Source organism: Gigantopelta aegis, chromosome 14 (genome assembly GCF_016097555.1).
Source record: "Gigantopelta aegis isolate Gae_Host chromosome 14, Gae_host_genome, whole genome shotgun sequence".
In the NCBI taxonomy this organism is placed as follows: Eukaryota; Metazoa; Mollusca; class Gastropoda; order Neomphalida; family Peltospiridae; genus Gigantopelta; species Gigantopelta aegis.
In genome coordinates this window covers 100,867-115,111 of record NC_054712.1, presented here as the reverse complement: position 1 = coordinate 115,111, position 14,245 = coordinate 100,867, and the positions used below count along the sequence as shown (strand labels likewise).

Genomic DNA, 14,245 nt, shown 5'->3' with positions numbered 1-14,245 from the left:
CTTTTCTGGTATGTCACACCAACAATAAATACCAGACACTGGCTGTGTCATATCTGACATCTAGCATGTCATGCCCACAACGAAAATGATTAGCTGGAGGCATTGTGTCGACTTTAACTGTGACATATAGCATGTGACACCCACAACAAAAAACACTGGTGATGTCACATAATCTGTAATTGTGACATCTAGCATGTGACAGCTACAACAAAAGACAGACACTGGAAACAACACATCAACTGTATCCGTCATCTAGCATGTGACAGCTACAACAAAAGACAGACACTGGAGACATCACATCAACTGTAATCGCCATCTAGCATGTGACAGCTACAACAAAAGACAGACACTGGAGACATCACATCAACTGTAATCGCCATCTAGCATGTGACAGCTACAACACAAGAGAGACACTGGCGCTATCACATCAACTGTAACCGCCATCTAGCATGTGACAGCTACAACAAAAGACAGACACTGGAGACATCACATCAACTGTAACCGCCATCTAGCATGTGACAGCTACAATAAAAGACAGACACTGGAGACATCACATCAACTGTAACCGCCATCTAGCATGTGACAGCTACAACAACAGAGAGACACTGGAGACATCACATCAACTGTAACCACCATATAGCATGTGACAGCTACAACACAAGACAGACACTAGAGACATCACATCAACTGTAACCACCATATAGCATGTGACAGCTACAACAAAAGACAGACACTGGAAACAACACATCAACTTTATCCGCCATCTAGCATGTGACAGCTACAACAAAAGACAGACACTGGAGACATCACATCAACTGTAATCGCCATCTAGCATGTGACAGCAACAACACAAGAGAGACACTGGCGCTATCACATCAACTGTAACCGCCATCTAGCATGTGACAGCTACAACAAAAGAAATACTGGCGGCATCACATCAACTGTAACCGCCATCTAGCATGTGACAGCTACAACAAAAGACAGACACTGGAGACATTACATCAACTGTAACCGCCATCTAGCATGTGACAGCTACAACAAAAGACAGACACTGGAGACATCACATCAACTGTAACCGCCATCTAGCATGTGACAGCTACAACAACAGAGAGACACTGGAGACATCACATCAACTGTAACCACCATATAGCATGTGACAGCTACAACAAAAGACAGACACTGGAGACGTCACATCAACTGTAACCACCATATAGCATGTGACAGTTACAACAAAAGAGATACTGGCGGCATCACATCAACTGTAACCGCCATCTAGCATGTGACAGCTACAACAAAAGAGAGACACTGGTGACATCACATCAACTGTAAATGTGCACAGTGTTTCTTCCTATCTACTTAAGATATGCATACCTAGCAGTGTTGTCAGGTGTTCCTGGAGTGGATATAAACTTTATCTAGGGAGGGGTGTGTTGCAACTTTTTAAAAAGAGGCACCTACAGTATTCATTTCACCAAAGTGTACTAGATCATTACATTATATACACAATGTGTATACGGCAGTCCACCACCATGCCTCATCCCCCAAATACTTACTGGATGTAGTCATTTCAAAGCTGGGTGGTAGTGTCCACCCCAGCACCCTGCACTTGGATAAACTCTGTGTTGTCAAACCCAGCATGGTATCCAGGGTAACAGACAGTGGTCTAGTCCGAATTAATCAGACATTAACATTTGAGCAGTGTGAGATTTCTCACTGATAAAACAGCTGTACGGAATGTGAATAGCACTTGTATACAGACAGGCCTCAGAGATCACATGTATCTCTATACCATGTAGTGTCATTTCTAGCAGCTGTATGGAGCTGTACAGTGTCGTTTCTAACAGCTGTATGGAGATGTACAGTGTCGTTTCTAACAGCTGTATGGAGATGTACAGTGTTGTTTCTAGCAGCTGTATGGAGCTGTACAGTGTCGTTTCTAACAGCTGTGTGGAGATGTACAGTGTCGTTTCTAACAGCTGTGTGGAGATGTACAGTGTCGTTTCTAGCAGCTGTGTGGAGATGTACAGTGTCATTTCTAACAGCTGTGTGGAGATGTAGTCTCGTTTCTAACAGCTGTGTGGAGATGTACAGTCTCGTTTCTAACAGCTGTATGGAGATGTACAGTCTCGTTTGCAACAGCTGTATGGAGATGTACAGTCTCGTTTCCAACAGCTGTATGGAGATGTACAGTCTCGTTTGCAACAGCTGTATGGAGATGTACAGTCTCGTTTCCAACAGCTGTATGGAGATGTACAGTCTCGTTTGCAACAGCTGTATGGAGATGTACAGTCTCGTTTCCAACAGCTGTATGGAGATGTACAGTCTCGTTTCCAACAGCTGTATGGAGATGTACAGTCTCGTTTGCAACAGCTGTATGGAGATGTACAGTCTCGTTTCCAACAGCTGTATGGAGATGTACAGTCTCGTTTGCAACAGCTGTATGGAGATGTACAGTCTCGTTTGCAACAGCTGTATGGAGATGTACAGTCTCGTTTCCAACAGCTGTATGGAGATGTACAGTCTCGTTTGCAACAGCTGTATGGAGATGTACAGTCTCGTTTCCAACAGCTGTATGGAGATGTACAGTCTCGTTTGCAACAGCTGTATGGAGATGTACAGTCTCGTTTCCAACAGCTGTATGGAGATGTACAGTCTCGTTTCCAACAGCTGTATGGAGATGTACAGTCTCGTTTGCAACAGCTGTATGGAGATGTACAGTCTCGTTTCCAACAGCTGTATGGAGATGTACAGTCTCGTTTCCAACAGCTGTATGGAGATGTACAGTCTCGTTTCCAACAGCTGTATGGAGATGTACAGTCTCGTTTCCAACAGCTGTATGGAGATGTACAGTCTCGTTTCCAACAGCTGTATGGAGATGTACAGTCTCGTTTGCAACAGCTGTATGGAGATGTACAGTCTCGTTTCCAACAGCTGTATGGAGATGTACAGTCTCGTTTCCAACAGCTGTATGGAGATGTACAGTCTCGTTTCTAACAGCTGTATGGACATGTAAAGTCTCGTTTCTAACAGCTGTATGGACATGTAAAGTCTCGTTTCTAACAGCTGTATGGAGATGTAGTCTCATTTCTTTTACACTGCCAAATTTACAGTATTATCAAATGGTTATAAATATGGATACTTCGAAGAGTGTTTTTACAAAATGTGTTCTCCAAAATTGGAGAAAATGGATATAGCCATACAAATTACATAGTTGGAATATATTGTTCAATCAAGGGAGATAACTATACATGACATTTCAATATACATTGTTTTATTTGATAAATCATGCTCTACATATTTGCTAGCAGAATACAGTTAGCTCCCTTGTGTACCCTGTCATGAAAAAGTTTGTTTGTTGGTTTTGCATAGATCCATGTTTGATGGCTAATTATTTGGAATATGAAGTAAATTCCTGAGCTTAATAATAATAGACAAGGATTAATTTAAAAGAATGACATTTGTTTTTTCACCAAGAGTGTAAACTGTTTTTCAAATATGCTGATTTTGTGAAAAATGTAACAGCTAAACTTTTATTCAAATGAAGATTTTAGAAAGTTTACATAAATATATGTGTCCTATTCGTCGACTCCCACTTAGTTGTTGTTTGTTTGGGTACATATGAACATTGTCAGAAATACCGGTACATAAAAACCCCATGTTGTTTGTATGGGTACATTGTCAGAAATACATTAAAAAAACCCATGTAGTTTGTATGGGTACATTGTCAGAAATACATAAAAAAACATGTGGTTTGTATGGGTACATTGTCAGAAATACATAAAAAAAACCCATGTGGTTTGTATGGGTACATTGTCAGAAATACATAAAAAAAAAACCATGTGGTTTGTATGGGTACATATAATATTGTCAGAAATACATAATAAACCATGTGGTTTGGGGTACATTTTGGAATTTTGTTTATATTATGATGGAAGTAACACAAAAAGTTTACTCAAAATACTCGAAATAAGTCCTCTCTATAGTATCAGTTTATAATTTCCTTGAGACTAAAAGCACCTGTATGTTTTATAAACCACAGGTGGCCATTTAGGATGCAAGGGCTGGTATGCATAAATATCTCACCTGAAGATTCACAAATAACTGGTCTTCTACCTTTTAATATAATTATACTGTTCAATCAGGGGAGAAAACTATAAATGACATTTGGTATACTGTGCAATCAGGGGAGATAACCATATAAATTACATATTTTATATATACATGCACACACATACACATCCAGGTACATGTATGTATGTGTGTGTGTGTATATATATATATATATATAGAGGTTATTACCAGAGTGTTTTTCGGTATCGTCAATATCATGTATTAGGAATAAAAATTGTATTATGCGAGTGTAATACATTATTTTTATTCCTAATATATGATATTGACGATACCAAAATACACGAGGGTAATAATCTCTTTATCATATAAGCTCAAGCTTAATACGTGTTTTTATAAACTGTACACGCAACTTTAATTCCAGTCCGCCATTACTAGATATTCAAATGACGTAAGAATATGTGGCGCGGTGTACTTTTGAATGGAAATGACGTCAAACTCGAATGACGTCATTTTGGATGTCCTTACATCAAAATAAAGTTATGCCTAACATTTTTTGCTTTCTGAACGCTGGACAGCTTTCAGTGTCAAATTGCCATTGAAATGTTTTTATTTGATGACTGAATGCATACGTCAATCATGGAGTGTCGCCCAAGTACGTTTGCTTAAATGTCAATAAACCTAGTGCTGAGACCTCGACTAATTTACATCTAATTTGCAAAGTTATCAAATTCTTAAAGTATGTGATCTGAAAAATATCACATACTTTGATTGCACTGAAAATGTAAGATATTATATGATAAATATATCTATATACACACATATATACACATATATAAATGTACATGTACATACATATATATATATATATATATATATACATGCATATAGATATATACATACACACGCATACACCTACACACACACACCTACACACACATACACATGTATGTACAGGTCTGATTGTTAGTGGTGTTGTTTTTGGAATTATTGGTAGTGACATGGGTTAAAAATATCATGTATCAAGTAGGCCAATTATTGTGCCAATTATCAGATAACAATATATACTAGTAGATATTAAGCAATAATGTGCATTAGATAATGTTGAACATGCATACGAGTCCAAGCTAATTTATTTACATCATATTTACAATTACATCATTCTAAAGGATTTGTTTGTTTTGTTGAACGACACCACTAGAGCACATCGACTATTGGATGTCAAGCATTTGGTAGTTTTTACATTTTGTCTCAGAGGAAATATGCTACATTTTTCCATTGGTAGCATCCAAGCGATCGTTTATATGAAATCGAAATAAGCATTTTGTCTGGTAACTCATTTACAGGTTACCACAAAATATATGAAAGCTAGAATTTAATTCCCGTTACTACTACTTTTAATGCGGACATTTTTGAAATTGTATCAGTGCGCATGAACATCGGTATGAGAAATAAAATACGGAAGTAAATTTATTGCCTGGTTTATGTTCAGAAACGAAACTATCATTAAACATTGAAATTTTTGTCGAGAACAAAACACCGTTCTCGACTTTTCTTACATGTGGTAACCTGAACGACCATTCTCAGACTTATTTCGATGCCTGATAGAATAAATAAATAATAAACAAACTTACAAGTGGAAAATGCACCCAGAGGCATCCAGCAGTAACACCTTCCATTTGCCAGAACGTGTTTTGGTACACAAAGCTAAAGACGAGAGAATGCACCACATCGATTTGGCTTGGGCCAAATTTAGATCATTCCAGACCCTAGACCAATTTAGACTGGGCAAGAAATGATAGTGTGAATTCTGTAATATTGGCATAGCCGGGATTTTATATTGTGGGGGTCACCCATGGGAGGCTGGGAGAGGGGAGGGTAACCACCATGTCTCATGTCTGTGTTATGGGGACGAGAAAAGATTTAAAGTGATTGGGAGGGGGGGCGAGGGGGAATGTAATTGGGATGGGCACATTTGAGTAGCCAGGATTTTATATTGGGGGGGGGGGGGGGGGAGGGGGAGGGAGAGGCTGCCAACCTACACTATGTATGTATGATTTAATAAAATATAATTGTTAAAAAAGAAAAAAAGTTTGATTAGGTGGGGGGAGGCATGCCCCTGTGGGCCCCCCCTCCCTACGCCACTGGATGAGCATGTCCCCCACCCACCAGCTACAACATTGGTTTAATAAACATAAAACAAAACAAAGAAAAACACTTTGTCCTCTAGTTTATTATTATTACTATGATGATATGTACATAAATCAATATGCATATATTATACTCAAAACTAGTTGAGGGTCCAATGTCTTGACAAAAATATAATCAACCAAAATCTGTCAAGTTGCCGCATCACAGAACATGTGAAGTGCATCACAGAACATGTGAAGTGATCGGGCAACACACACCTGTCCCGTGATCAGTGACAGTAAGCGATGCTAACGGGCAACACACACCTGTCCTGTGATCAGTGACAGTAAGGGATGCTAATTGGTAACACACACCTGTCCAGTGATCAGTGACAGTAAGTGATCGGGTAACACACCTGTTCAGTAATACACCTGTCCCCAGTAAGCGATGCTAACGGGTAACACACCTGTCCCCAGTAAGCGATGCTAACGGGTAACACACCTGTCCCGTGATCAGTAACAGCGATGCAAATCTTTACAAGCTTATTTTGACTAGTTCCCAAAATGATTATTTGTTTTAATGTGTGGAGTAAAAACTAGTCTAGCCGACTTTACTGCTAAATGGCTGGCTGAACTTGCCCCAGGTTTTGGTTAATAGCGAGTATGACCACCCTCGCTTGTGAACACTCAACAGAACTGTCTTATACTGTCAGGTTAGGTTAGGGCGTTTTAACGTGCACATTCAGAGCAAGCTGTTGTAGCGCACACCTGTCCTGGGTACAAGTGCCAGCGTCGGCCAGCTCCTCCATTGAGAACAGGAAAATATATACTGTCAAATTTATAGTGAAATTGGTGATGACCTGTAGGAGCTGAACCTGCCTCAAGTGTACGTGTATGTTAATGTTTGGACTTCGAAGGTCAGGTCACGTTCCGCTCGTGCTGACCATTTGGAGTGACTGTCAAGTCACTTAGTGCATTTGTATGTGAAACAAACTTGTGATACAGATTTATCATTAACATTAGAATCGGCTTAAACACCAGCTCACACTTATGATTCTGATATCAATAAATTAAATCTTGTCATCTCACACTTGCGATTCTGATATCAATACATTAAATCTTGTTATCTCACACTTGCGATTCTGATATCAATACAATGTCCATTAGATCTCATCTCACACTTGTGGTGCCAATATCAATACATCAAATTTAAATTGTTTAAAAAATAATTTGACCTTTAACATGCTTTGAGTAGTAATGTTTACAATGCAACCTGACCACATGTATCTCAACACCACATACTCATTAACCTCGCACATATTCCCACATCTCTATGTGTACAGCCTGTGTTCCCCAATATTACATCTCTACAGCACATACAATGCACATATTAACCTCTCATACATTCCCACATCTCCAACTACATGTATACCACCTGTGTTCCCCGATATTACATCTCTACACCACATACAATGCACATATTAACCTCTCATACATTACCACATCTCCAACTACATGTATACCACCTGTGTTCCCCAATATTACATCTCTACAGCACATACAATGCACATATTAATCTCTCATACATTCCCACATCTCCAACTACATGTATACCACCTGTGTTCCCCAATATTACATCTCTACAGCACATACAATGCACATATTAACCTCTCATACATTCCCACATCTCCAACTACATGTATACCACCTGTGTTCCCCGATATTACATCTCTACACCACATACAATGCACATATTAACCTCTCATACATTCCCACATCTCCAACTACGTGTACAGCCTGTGTTCCCCAATATTACATCTCTACAGCACATACATTGCACATATTAACCTCTCATACATTACCACATCTCCAACTACATGTATACCACCTGTGTTCCCCGATATTACATCTCTACACCACATACAATGCACATATTAACCTCTCATACATTCCCACATCTCCAACTACGTGTACAGCCAGAGTTCCCCAATATGACATCTCTACACCACATACAATGCACATATTAACCTCTCATATAATTAACCTCTCATATATTCCCATATCTCTAACCATAGTTCATCTCCTTCTACAGCCTGTTGGTCCAGTCATTAAAGGGGTTTTTTCATGAAGGTTCAAGATAATTGTTAGAAAAGGTGTCTCAATGGATTTTGGTTCTCTGATACCTCTACATGAAAAAAGAAAATGTTTACGAAAATCTGATCTGGGGAAATTACTGGGTAGTTATTTGTGAATTATCAGCTGACGGGCAATTACAAATAGTGTCATAATTACAAAGAGATCGTGGGTGCAAAACCGTTCTTGCAGGCATAGGCAGCTGCAATCCCTTACGGAAATAACCTATACAAACTTATAAGTGGAATATACTTTACTTATACACCACTTATAAGTTACCTATATATTGGTATAAGTGAAGTATCAGTGTGTATAAGTATAAGTGAAAAAAATGGTTAACTGATACTTCACTGATACTTCACATATATTTCACCTATAAGTGGTTTATCAGTGGTATAAGTGAACTGGAATTAAGACATTTTTTGCTCGTTTCTATAAGTGAAATATAAGTGAACAATTAGTTTGGAGATAGTCCTTTTGCAAAGGAAATAATGTGTTCCAAATGAATGGGGAAAAAACTAAGTCCAAGACATTTTCATGGTTATTTTTTAAAAATCCATAACTTCTCACAGGATTTATCGAATTCATTGGGAACAGTGGCTAAACAACCAAACATACATGTAGCAGATTTAGATAGTATTTATGATAATTTAAAAAAAAAAAAAAAAATAATAAATAAAATGTTGGGGTGGGGGAGTCTATTGAAAGTGAGGGGGTAGTATGGGATAATTACAAGATATAATGATACATATGGTTATATATGATTAAAACAGGATCATCTTGTAATTATCCCATACTACCTCCTCACTTTCAATAGACTCCCCCACCCCGACACACCTGTCATAATAAAGATCTGTAAAAAGTAGCTCATGGGGGGGGGGGGGGGGGGGGGGGGGGATCCCCATCACAATGTTTATCGATCACAGTATGGATTTATTTTAGGGGGTGGGGGGCTAAAAACGAAATATTACAGGGTAGGCTACCACTCACATCTCATATATATAATTATATTATTATTTCAATTAAATAATAAAATAAATAATTTAAAAAAAATAAAGTCAATAAAAATTGTTTTTAAAAAAATCATAATTATTGTTAATTTGTTGTTATTATAATAATACAGACACACATGTATACATGGCAGTTGCTGTCGGTGCTGTTGTTCCAGCTAGCCATGCTGTATTCATGATGTACGTCTCACACCCACCCACCACCACTTTTTTTTTTTTACCAGATTGTGTGAAAATAGGCACAAAAACCAAATTAAAATGAATTGATATTACTATAACAGATTGTGCCCCCCCCCCCCCCCCCCCCCCCCCAATTCCTTTCAGGTATCATTACTTTTGGTCTATTATTTATTAAGATTGATTTTGTTTTGGGTTTTTTAATCTGAAATTTTCACACACATAATAATAAAAATGTTAGTTTTTTTGTTAAATCACAAGGAAGAAAAATAAAGTAACCTGATGTATCACTCCCATCCCTGGTCCTCACAAATCCATTTATAGAAACTACACTCCATAGACAAGATTTCTTCTTTTTTTTTTTTTTTTTTTTTTTTTTTTTGGGGGGGGGGGGGGCGAATTCTTCGTGATGGGATCATCAAAAAAAAAAAAAAAAAAAAAAAAAAAAAAAAAAAAAAACCTTTAGGTAACCTCATCTATATTCGCTAGAAAAAATATGAGCTTTGGTATAAAAAAAAAATAATAGAAAAAAAAAAATTGCGATGCCATACGCACTGTGTCGTCTTAAAAGACCAACGAAGGTTAAAAGCGATAATATGATTGGTCGGTTCCTGAACAGTCATACCTGGGATTTGATTGGCTTAGAGATAACAACAGGAAAAAACGCGCCATTTGCAGTTTGCCAAAATAAATTTAATAATAAATAATGACAAAACATTGTGTATTTTGCACTATGAATTAGATTTGAGATCATTTTGATTGAGCAGAAACAATCACAGTTTATTACCGAATACTTGGCTATGGCGGAAAATGAAGAACTTCGGTCAAGTTTCGGATGTCCTACTATTTTCGTCACGTTTGGAAGGGAAAAAAAAAGGTAAACATGATTTTACTATTTTCTTACTTATTCTAGACACCTTTAATATATAAGTTGACATCTTTAACTGTATTTGTTCTAATATTGTGTGATGTTTGATGACAATCGAACGAATGTAACGTGTTCTACATGATGCAACATTGGGTTACGACACAGAAAATTTCCAAAATGGCCAATCAAGGCATATTTTTCGGGGGCAATTTAAATACACATAGATCACGTTGACATCATAAATAATACATTTAAATGCAAAATAAATATTTTAAGATGCCAAATTGATGCATTTATTACAGAATTTTTTTTGTTATTTCACCGATGGGTACAGATTTTTACAACGATAGTATTGCTTTTTTGGGGCGATTTAGATCACATGACCAGTTTCACGTACTCTGATAGGTCAGCAGTCTTTGTTTACAAATTAATTTAGTTTTAATGGGTTTAATTTATTTAAAGTATCACAAGTAGCAGTCATTTTTCATTTTATTTAGTAATATATATTGTGTTGGGGTACCATATGTTTCGTCCCCAAACCAGTTCGCCCCCAGTCAGTTCACCCCCAACTATTAGAGGGTTCGCCCCTTCCCCTAATATTATGTTAGGTAATAAAAATTATTTTGGCTTAGGTAATTGGTTGTTTGGCAAGTCTTCCTTATTCCCCCCCCCCCCCCCCCCGCCAAATTGTTTGTTTTTTAAATATTTGTTAGAAATTAATGTAAGGTTAGAGATAGTTATTAATAGATTTTTTTTTTAAGCTTATAAAACATAATGTGTATATTTCATAATCCTTTCTGGTGATCATGCTTGGGGTCCCAATGTCATGCATTCATATTTTTTTTTTTTGTACATTCAAAATTAATTATTTGAAAGTAAAATTTGCTTTGGGCTACAATAAACCTGAATTGTTTAGGGTACCAGACGTTTCGCCCCCAAATCGGATGTCAGTTCACCCTCGCATGCTTAACCAGTTCGCCCCCACAAAGGTACCAGTTCACACCCATAAAGATTTATATGTATTAATTAATTGAACTGGTGATTATGTCAAATGTGCCCGCACTGACTCAAGATCCAACCAAATCGTGGAAAGACGACAATCCCTCCCCTCTAAGAAAAGAAACACACACACACACAGTTTAACATGCCTCTAAAGAAACAATACAGTAATTGTTTAAAAGTAACAAATAATTGGGATTTGGGGGCGAACTGACAAATAGTTGGGGGCGCGAACTGGTACATGGGGCGAACAGGTCAAACTGGGGGCAAAACGTCATGGATTCATTGTCTATACAAAAAGTAAGTTTGTTTTGTTTAAAGACACCACTAGAGCACATTGATTTATTAATCATTGGCTATTGGATGTCAAACAGGTAATTTTGACATAATTTTTGAAAGGGAACCTGCTAAAAATTAATTAGTAGCAATGTATTTTTATCTATGCACCATCCCACAACAGGATAGCACTTACCAAGATGAAATACATACGAAATCGTGCAACAATTGCCGATCGATGCATACTTATTGTTTGCTGAGAATATATATAAAATTAAAAAATTACCTTGAAATATTTATACCATTATATTTTGTGTTGCTTGTTTACTCTGTTCACTTCACCCCCAACTGTCGGTATGGATGCCCCCAAATATGTACAACACATCTTTGGTTGCATTTTGTATTTATATTATTTTATATTACTTTGACTGGGGTGTGATATCAAGCCTTTTCGCCCCATGCCAGTTAATTTCTTTTCAAAACGTTTCAAAAGAAACTATAAAACTCTTAAACTGACACAGAAAAATTCTTGGATAGGATATTGACATACCTTTGGGATGGATTGGTTTGCATAAGGATGAAATGGACATTTACTTTGATTACAAGAAACACAAGTTATATATATATATATATATTTTTTTTTCTTCAGAAAAATCGTCAGCGCATTCTGGTCATCATATTATGGAAATATTTGTGACTGGTATGTATTTAGCAAACAATAATTTTGTTTTAAGATGCATGACTTGATGCATAAGAGGTGGTCTTTCAATGTCACAAGCCATTATACATAATTATTCAAAAATGTTTGATTATACCAGATCACTTGGAAATTAACTTTAACATGTGTTATCAGGTTAGTAGGAAATGCAATCTCTGCATGACAGTTAGTTGGTAATTTTTAAAACATCTATTTCAGGATAATAACTTTTACACTTTCCTTAACATTAGAATTTTTTTTTTTTTTCAATTCTTCCTTGTCCGCCCATATTCTTGAGTGAGCATCTTGAATTAAACATTTTAATAATAAAAAAAGTAACTTCCAGTTTACATTTGAACAGCATCTGACATCACATGTATGGTCACTGACAAGCATGCAGGGCTTTTTCTCGTTCTAACCAGTGCACCACAACTGGACAAAGACTGTGGTATGTGCTTTACTGTCTGTGGTAAAGTGCATATAACAGACCCCTTGCTGCATTAGAAAAGCTGTAGCAGCTTGACTACGAGTCAGAATTACCAAATGTTTGACATCCAATAGCCGATGATTAATTAATCATTAATTAAGCGAGAAGAAACCTGCTACAATTTTCCATTAGTAGCAAGGGATCTTTTATATGCACTATCCCACAGACTGGATAGCACATACCACAGCCTTCGATATACCAGTCGTGGTGCACTGGCTGGAACAAGAAAAGCCCTAAGGGCCCATCGACAGGGATCGATCATGGGTCAACTGTGCATCAATCGAGCGCTTTACCCCTATAGCTGGAAATGAGATGCATGCAGTTCTATGATGTACATTGTAGTAGACATGTACAAACTAATACATGTAGATAAATGCATGTTTTTTTTTTTTTAATTTCATTATTTCCCTCCCAGTCCAACACCCTTTATCTTTTCGTAATAGTTTATATTTTATAGGCCTGAAATTTGGTACAGATTCTTTAGACTCAAATATATATCATGTATTTTATTTTTTTATTTCTTCATAATTAAAATTAAAGGTAATCATTGAATATTTCAAAGTCTGTTTTATCCTTGAGATTTGACTGATACCAGGTAAAAAAGTAAACTTGAAAATTTAACTGAAAATTAGTTTGTTTTCTCTTGAAGTTTTGATTCCCCACACCTGAAATTTGGTAGCTAGGCTATGATTCTCTAGGGTAGTCTTTTTAAAACTAACAGAAAGAACTAAATGTTTACATTAATAATAAACAATAGCTAATTACATAGCAGATCTATCCAGACTACATTTGTTTTTCAGAATCCCATCTGAATGTTGGATGACATATATCAAGATGACACTGAACAGGACATAACTGAGGAAAATGGATGTGAGAGAATCCAATCTAACAGTTGGAAATAAATATATATATTATTTATAAAATATTTGTTTGCGTATACTGTTCAGATATATTAGTGAAAGAAATGTTTTATTTAATGACGCACTCAACACATTTTATTTACGGTTATATGGCGTCAGACATATGGTTACGGACCACACAGATTTTGAGAGGAAGCCTGCTGTCGCCACTACATGGGCTACTCTTCCGATTAGCAGCAAGGGATCTTTTATTTGCACTTCCCACAGGCGGGATAGCACAAACCATGGCCTTTTTTGAACCAGTTATGGATCACTGGTCAGTGCAAGTGGTTTACACCTACCCATTAAGCCTTGCGGAGCACTCACTCAGGGTTTGGAGTCGGTATCTGGATTAAAAATCCCATGCCTCGACTGGGATCGAACCCAGTACCTACCAGCCTGTAGACCGATGGCCTACAACGATACCACCGAGGCCGGTAGATATATTAGTGAGTCAGAATGAAACATCACTTTGTTAAGACTATTGTGCTTCAATTTTTAT

General features: G+C 37.1%; 2 long non-coding RNA genes across 2 annotated transcripts; one reads left to right on the top strand and one right to left on the bottom strand.

The window, feature by feature from the left end:
* Positions 1–6,281: 6,281 nt before the first annotated feature.
* Positions 6,282–8,882, bottom strand: LOC121388258. The gene is made up of 2 exons (XR_005959963.1): positions 7,815–8,882; positions 6,282–7,541 (listed from the first exon to the last, which is right to left on the bottom strand). It is a non-coding gene; the product is annotated as an uncharacterized LOC121388258 (long non-coding RNA).
* Positions 8,883–11,075: 2,193 nt separating this feature from the next.
* Positions 11,076–13,762, top strand: LOC121388772. The gene is made up of 2 exons (XR_005960008.1): positions 11,076–12,360; positions 13,645–13,762. It is a non-coding gene; the product is annotated as an uncharacterized LOC121388772 (long non-coding RNA).
* Positions 13,763–14,245: the final 483 nt, after the last annotated feature.